This window comes from Rhinopithecus roxellana, chromosome 4 (genome assembly GCF_007565055.1).
Source record: "Rhinopithecus roxellana isolate Shanxi Qingling chromosome 4, ASM756505v1, whole genome shotgun sequence".
NCBI classification, from domain to species: Eukaryota; Metazoa; Chordata; class Mammalia; order Primates; family Cercopithecidae; genus Rhinopithecus; species Rhinopithecus roxellana.
This window is the reverse complement of record NC_044552.1, coordinates 13,817,495-13,826,467: the sequence shown is the minus strand read 5'-3', so window position 1 is coordinate 13,826,467 and position 8,973 is coordinate 13,817,495.

Here is an 8,973-nt window from a genome sequence, read left to right as displayed (position 1 = left end):
AGGCTCAAAAATCATTACATAAAATCAGGATCTATAACAATACCTAGAGTTAACAACCCACCTACTTGGTTAAAGTTCCCTTTAATTTAAACAGGTGACATGATTCTGAAAGTTATTAAGACTACATCTGTCCCTTTCAAGCTCTAATTTGATTATTGACAAGTATAAAAGATTGTTTCATAGATTGTTCTTAATATAGGCTATACTGGTCCAACTCCCTTATGACAAAGCTGACAAAATTTGAGAAAATGAAACACATTTTCCTATAACATTACTCTTTTTCCAGTGTGTAGCATTGTAAATGAATTATCATTACTTAGCTAGAAAAACATAGTTAATTTTATTTGGGTTGGGAAAAGAACTGGAATATTAGAAGAAACTATATACTAAAAATGGGGCAGGAAACGAGCCACAAATCTTAAGGTTTATTAATGCATCCTTCACTTGTGAGCTATTTTCACTCTAGTGAAGAGAGATAGCATACAAAAAAATTTGCCAAAGCAGCTCAATACATGGGAATCAGCATGTCGACACCTAAAAGGAGGTAAAACACAGCTCAATAGTATCAGCCCAATTTCTCACATCTTTACTGTGGGACAGATGGAGAAACAAATTGACATCCAAAAGGTCACTGTTTTTGATATTCCTAGGACAGAAATGCTCCCAACTGGCAGCAAATCCACAAGTCACTGAAGTGTGGAGGACTAATTCACTTTATCGCCTTCATCAAATATTTAGAAATGGTAACATTACTCATTGGAAAACCACTAAGGGGATAAAAAAGAAACGTTGGTGGGCACAGTGCCTTACACCTGTAATCCCAGCACTTTGGGAGGCCGAGGTGGGCAGATCACCTGAGGTCAGGAGTTCAAGACCAGCCTGGGCAACATGGAAAAACCCTGTCTCTACTAAAAGTACAAAAATTAGCCAGGCATGGGGGCACATGCCTGTAATCCCAGTGACTCAGGAGGCTAAGGTAGGAGAATCGCTTGAACCTGAGAGGCAGAGGTTGCAGTGAGCGGAGACTGAGCCAGTGCACTCCAGCCTGAGGGACAGAGGGAGACCAAGTCTCAGAACTAAAAAAAAAAGGAATGCTTAGGTTCTACGGTTTAATATATGCACAAACTGAACACTTTATTAAACCATTAGAATTGTTTTTCCATGAAAACAAAAACCTCTTTGTGGGAATTTGAGAAACAGAGTTGATGGTACTATGTCTCCAAAAGATTTACATATGACTTTGTGTAGAAACACTAAAATCTCACACACACACATCACAATGGAAGAGACCCACAGTCACAGACCAGATGAAAATGCTCGGTCTGCCAGTGACAGATTTTCTACAGTAAGGATTGGACTTTGAAGATTTACCTTAAAGATTGAGTTGCTGGCCTGAAACAGAACACCAGTGAGGCTTCCTACTGGAATCTCTTCATCCCAGAAAACTGTTTCAGGGACATGGACCCAAAAAAGTCCCTAAACTGTATGCAGCTGTTTTTGGAATAATGAATTATAAGCCCTTCTAAACGTAGAGTTGGTCACTAAAGTAAGTGTTATCCTGGGATTCACTGCAAATATTGTGCAATTAAATAACCCATTAAGCACAAGCTTCAAAACAGAAACTTCTTCCTAATAACTGTAAAGTTTTGCACAACCACACAATGAAAGCCAAATAATCCACTCACAATAAAACCCGGTTCGATAAGATACAGAAGGTTATGCTATGAAACAACAGCCATGACAAATTAATACAGTTTTGCTCCCCAAGTACTATAGTTCTTTTTCGGAACATTGGTTGCCCTTTTAAATTTTTATTGATAAGGAACAAAATAACTACACAAGACCAGGATGTTGAAAGGTAATCTATATCCTCAAGATAAAGTGAAGGGTATTATAAACAAGTTCTATCACATGAACTGCATTTACCTTTCCCCTTTACAAGTTATGGTACCCACCAGCTGCTGGAATCCCAAAGCAATGAAAAAACAATTAGAATTATATGCCTTGGTTTTGTTTTTATTAGTCAGAATGAAAAAAATCATAGCCTGGTGTTGAAGGCACAATGGATTTGAAATAACACCTAAGTCAGAGTCATAGCTGTGCCACCTTCGAATATGCAACTTGGGAAACTCAATTTATTTTTTGTCTTGAGTTTCTTTTCTATAAATTGAGAAACTGGGATAGATTAGCTCTCTCTCTCTTTTTTTTTTTTTTTTTTTTTGACGGAGTTTTGCTCTTGTTGTACAGGCTGGAGTGCAATGGGGCAATCTCAACTCACTGCAACCTCTGCCTCCCAGGTTCAAGCGATTTCCCCTGCCTCAGCATCCCTCATAGCTAGGATTACAGGTGCCCGCCACCATGCCCAGCTATTTTTTTTTTTTTTTGTATTTTTAGTAGAGATGGGGTATCACTGTGTTGGCCAGGCTGGTCTCGAACTCCTGACCTCAGGCTATCCACCAGCCTCAATCTCCCCAAGTGCTGGGATTACAGACATGAGCCACCGCGCCCGGCTAGAATAGATTATTTCTAAAAGCTTTTCAAGATCTGACATTAGTATAATGATGAGCAGCTATTCTTTCCTTTAGGAATTCCTGGAGGGCTTTGCTGTCATTTCTTCATAACGCCTACTGGGGACACTATTGCTTTCTCCCTTAGTATCTTTCTTATGAGAACCACATGCCTGGAGGTAATCAATTTCCTTTGGTGGTTGGTGGCTCATAAATAGGCATGGGACTTAAGTTAGGGAATCTAGGATCAGGGATGCTGGGAAAGTTCATTATTAATTTTCTGCAAAAACTTCTGAAAATAACTCTGCTTTCTTTCTTTGAACTCGGCTGGGTGCAAAATGCGAAATCTGAAGTGTTAGTACTATCTCTCTACCACCCTAGAGGTGAAGTTAATGTGTGGAGAAAAGCTGAGTCCAAAGACTGTCAGGAAAAACACATCCAGAACCACAGGATTAAGTCAGCAAGGAAGCCAGCCCTACTCTGAACTTTGAGTTGTGTGAGCCAACACATTTTCTATTGCTCCAGCCACTTGGAGTTGATCTTTTATAGAATCAAATAGAAATTTGACATTTCTATTTCATTGTACTTGAACTATCCATTTCTGCTTTTTTTTTTTTTTTTTTTGTAGAGACGGAGTCTTGCTCTGTCACCCAGGCTGCAGTGCAGTGGCACAATCTTGGCTCACTGCAACTTCTGCCTCCTGTGTTCAAGCGATTCTCCTGCCTCAGCCTCCCAAGTAGCTGGGACTACAGGCGCATGCCATCACACCTGGCTAATTTCTTTTATATTTTAGTAGAGACGGGGTTTCACCGTGTTGCCCAGATGGGTCTCGAACTCCTGGGCTCGGGCAATCCATGAGCCTCAGCCTCCCAAAGTGATAGGATTATAGGCATGAGCCACCGCGTCCGGCCCATTTCTGCTTATGTTTCCTTTGGACCCACTTTGCATGCCATGGTGGAAGTCCTAAGAGTGATTCACCTGCAATGTGTCCACTTGATCTAGAATCTCAGAGGGCTTATTTTATGTGTGTCCAGTAAAGGAAAGTGACAGATTTGAAATTCACCTGGAAATGGCTAAATAAATGAAGAGAACATATAACTTAAAACCAAATAAAACTGAGGGAGATAATTAATGTCAATTTGGAATTTAGCTCTTTCTGTCATGACATAATTTGAGTTCTACCAGAGATTTGATTTTTTTTTTCTTTTTTTTGTCCCACAAAGTGAAAGATGTCTCTTTTAATTTCTCAGTAATGGTGGGAACAATGTCACATGTCTATTCTTAGCCTTCAATCTTTATTTTGCTTCTACCTTGGAAACTAGATCATTTATAAAAAATGATAAGACAGACCCTCATCTGTACTTTGCAAACAAGTAAGAAAGTTAGCTTGTTCTCCGTTCAGCTGTACTTTTTAAGAGAGAAGGAAGACAGTGAAGAACAAATTTTCATTGAATTATAAACCACATTATTTTTATAGATGTGAGTTTAGTCATTTTCATTTAAGAATTTTTAATGTTCATTTGGAAAGTCTTACATCTTAAATATATTTTTGTAAGTAAGTACATTGGGTTAAATGTTAATTGACTTATACACGAAGCACCAAATAGTTAAAACCATCTTCCATAAGTCTTAGATACCAAGAACTTTACTAGGTTACCCAGAATGTCTTCCAGGGGTCACCTCTGACATTTTCTGACATGCTTCCCAGAACTTGGGGACAAGGGAACATCTGGCACCACACATAAAATGTATCATTACATAAACCAAAGATGCTGAGGGCACCCTCATGAAAGCAGTGCGCTGCAAAGAAATTGAGTTTCAACGGTGATTGATCACCACTTGATTTGTGCTGTTAACTCTTCCGAGAAATTTCATAAACAAATAAGACAAAATCACATTTATATAACACTTGATCATGTATGGATCCCTTTTACATTCGTGGTTTCATCTGTCTTCTATAAGAATTCTGTGAGAGAGATAGCCATACCCATTTTTTTTTTAGATAAAAACCACTAGGCTTAGAAAGATGAAGGATTCTGACTAGGTCACACTGCTAGTGAGGGCAACACTAGTGGTTCTCAGGTGCTCTTTTCACCTACCTGCTGTAACTCCCACTTTATGCCTCCTGCTACCCTCACAACCTCCTTTTCAGATAATTAGGGGAGACATTGTGATAGATATTATAATTAGGTCAATATTGTAATTAGGATGGAGCCTCAGATTGGATTGAATGGCTTCTTCAGGGATCCACTTCCGGGTTACAAAGAAAAAGAAGTGGTACCTGATTTGAGTTCTCTGCGAACAGTATGTTCATAGACCCCGGGAACTAAGAAATGAAGGCGACTTTAATGGCTGGGGAATGTGGAGAGGAAGAGTGCTGAATGACAGGGTCAAGACCAGGTGAAGGTAGAGCTATCCCCAGAGAAACATGTGGCCTTTGTTAAATCACTAGGGACAGGCACTAACTTTGAGGACATTTAGGGCAAAATACTGTGCGAGGTGCCCAAATTCCTCATATAATTTTCTTAAAAACTTGTTTCCCAAGCGTGGAAAGATTCACTAACTCTCCCAGATCTACATAAATGGGAAGGAGAACTGGCATGTTTGGTTCTCAAGCCCTCCCTGGCCTCAGTGTCCTCGTTGACTTTGTTGATTTCTAACAGTCTCTTCCATCTCTCAAATTGTGAGTTGGCTTTAGTACTACTGATATGGTTTGGCTGTGTCCGCACCTAAATCTCATCTTGAATTGTAATCCCCATAATCCCCACGTGTCGTGGGAGGGACCTGGTGGGAGGTAATTGAATCATGGGTGCAGTTCCCCCATGCTGTTCTTGTGATTATGAGTGAGATCTCAGAGGTCTGATGGTTTTATAAGTGTCTAGCATTTCCCCTGCTGTCTCTCATTCTCTCTCTTGTCATCCCATGAAGAGGTGTCTTCCGCCACGATTTTAAGTTTCCTGAGCCCTCCCTAACCATGCAGAACTGTGAGTCAATTAAACCTCTTTTCTTTATAAATTACCTAGTCTTGGGTATTTCTTCACAGCAGCATAAGAACAGCCGAATACAACTACAGTTCACTAACAAATCAAACTCTCCCAGTTGACTTCATTCCCCTGTAATGTGGTTCTTTGATAATTTGAAATTTAAACTAGTAAGTTGTGAGGTATCTTAAAGATCATTATGGCTCAATAGTATTAGTTTTCTGCTATTGTTGACATTATAAAGGCTCTGGTTTCATTTGCTTTCTTTTTGGCTTTAGGTTTTTCTAATTGTTTCCTAATATCTGATTTATATATTCTTTATTTCACCAAATCATGCATTTTGAAAGACTACTCATATTTTGCCTATTGTTTTGCGATTCAAATAACATACCATCAGGCATTCAGAATAACATCCCTTCTTTTTATAAAGACTGGCCAGTTTTTAGTTATCTCAGAAAGCACCTGCATATGGTCTCCAGTATGAAACACAAACACTTTTTGTTTTGTGCCAAACTTGGAAAATTTGCAGCCTCTAGTTCTTCAAATATTTTTTCTGTCCCATTCTCTCTTTCCTTTCATGTTGGGATCTTAATTAAATATATGTTATGACTGTGGATATTGTTCCACTAAAGCCTGTTCACATTTCCCCCAATCTTTTTGCGTCTGTTCTTCAGACTGAATAATTTCTACTAATCTGTTTGTTTATATTTTTCTTACATTACCTCTAATCTGCTGTTAAGCCTACCAGTGAATTTGTTACTTGAAATTTTATTTTATTTATTTATTTTTGCCCTAGAATTTCCATTAATTTCTTTTTGATCCTTTATTTTCCCTATTAAGATTTTCTCTATGTTCCTATATGAGATTTCCTATGTATTCCTTCATTATGACTAAAACAGTCTTTATCTTATTGAGCATGGTTATAGTAACTGCTTTAAAATGCTTGTCTAGTAACTTTAATAGCCAAGTCATCACAGAGTTAGTCAACATTAATTTCTTTTCTCTAGAGCATGGGTCATGTTTGACTGTTTCTTTGTATGTATGGTGATCCTGCATTGCATCCTGGACATCATGAATGATATTTTGTAGACACCATGAATTTTGTTATGTTCCCTCAAATAGTGTTGATTTGCATGTTTGCTTATTTTAGCAGTTAGTTCACTTAACTAAGCTTATTCCCATTACAAGAAGTGAAATTCCTAAACCCTTCATTTTAAATGGCTTCTTCGAAGCACATGAAAAATCTGATATTAATCAGCCACTTCTTCTGAACTTATTACCTGAAAAAATATCATTCCACCTAAAGCAAATCAAATAGAGAGACTTGAGTAGATGTTTACAGAGATCTTAAGTTTATAGAGACTTCTCCTTCAAATAATAAAAATAATAACAATAAAATTCTCTCACACCTCTTCTGCTTTCCAGAAATAAGGGAGTTAATCAATTTGTTAGATCATGAAAGCATATGCGTCTACAATTTTATCAGTAGATATTTAAACTCTATAAACCAGATCATCATTTAGGAGATTTCATATGACACTGTACTTAAATGACTTATACTTCTTGGCTGAACCAAATTTGATCTCCAAGAAAAGTCTTAGATTAATGAAACTACATTATTTATTATGACACAAATCATAGAAAACAAAAGAGTAGCTTTTAATAAAATTGGTCTGTGTAACACAGGGTGAAGCACTATAGGGAGTAGATCCAGCAGACAAAAAAGAAATCTACATTCTGGTTTGGCTGCACAACAACTCAGACATGGCTAACTCCAGCTTGAGTTCCAGACAGTTGCACTGGTGCTCTGCTGGGAGATTTCAGGACAAAGTTATTTTGCAAGAGAGGGATCATCTTGAGATAGGACTCTGAAGTTTTTATTATTCATAGTACTTAAAGGTCTGGATAACATATTTTAAGAACCCAAAGCAAGATGCTCGAGACATATCAATTCTTATAGTTGGTCTCAAAAATAGATACATATAACTAGATGTTAGGACCCTGTTTTCTCCTGTTGCAGGGTTTCAATAAGCAATAATATCCCACTGGACAACAGCTGCTCACAAGTCAGTTTATAAGCGCTTCTTTGGTTAGTAAATAGTCTTCAATAATTGTGATTGACCAATACTTAATTTTGCTGGAAATTGTTTTGCTTCTTTCTAGAGAAGTTTCTATTCATCAATGCAAGGAAGAATGCAGAATCTCCACAGAAACGAATTTAACCTCTAGGAATCACTACTCTAGAAAATGATACAAATAAAACCACTGAATTTGTCAATAGTCGAAGATTACTTAAAATGTTTTCATCCACTTATTACTGAAGTTTATGTAAAAGATGCACAATATTCAGAACTAAAGAAAACTTTACAGATCACATAATCAAACCCCTTTTATTTCCAGGCTTGGACACTATGGCCTAAAGCAGAGGTTTGCTTCTGCCTCTAACTATGTGCCAGCTACTCCACCATGTCCTTAAATTTACTTCATAAGGCTATTTTTTTCTCTGAGATAGATACGGAAAAGAGAAAGTGCGGGGACATAGAGAATGCATATTTCTCACTTTAATAGATATTGCCAAAATGCCTATGAAGATAGTCACATTGGTTTACGCACCAACAAGCATGTATGAGAATACTGGTATCCCCACAGTTTCATCAGAACATACTATCAGACAAAACTGATTTTAAATCATATCCATTTTTGTAAAAATCATATCTCATTGCTTTAATTTCCCTTAGCACTAGTGAAGCTAAGCAAATGTTAATGTGTTTAATTAGATAACTGCATTTTTTTTTTTTTTTTTTTTTATTTTTTTTTATTATACTTTAAGTTCTAGGGTACATGTGCATAACGTGCAGGTTTGTTACATATGTATACTTATGCCATGTTGGTGTGCTGCACCCATCAACTCGTCAGCACCCATCAATTCATCATTTATTTCTTTTGTTTTTGAGATGGAGTTTCACCCTTCCCGCCCAAGCTGGAGTGCAATGGCCCGATCTCAGCTCACTGCAACCTCCACCTCCCGGGTTCAAGCGATTCTCCTGCCTCAGTTTCCTGAGTAGCTGGGATTACAGGCGACCACCACCATACCCGGCTAATTTTTGTATTTTTCTGTGGAGACGGGGTTTCACCATGTTGGCCAGGCTGGTCTCGAACTCCTGGCCTCAGGTGATCTGCCCGCCTCAGCCTCCCAAAGTGCTGGGATTACAGGAGTGAGCCATTGCTTCTGACTAATACCTGTGTTTCTTCTGTGAATTTCTTATTCTTTGTCCATGCATTATTGGTCATTTGTTTGTACTAATTAACTAGTGTTACTCTTTACATATTGCAGTTATTAATTCCTTAACTGTTACATATGCTGCAACGTTTTTGTCTGTTTTCTCTAAGAGTGGCTCAACATAACTTTAATGAAATGCTGATTAACAAAAAAGGGTATCCATGTTTCTCTGGGAACCATTACATAAATTCTGCTTGAGAGGATT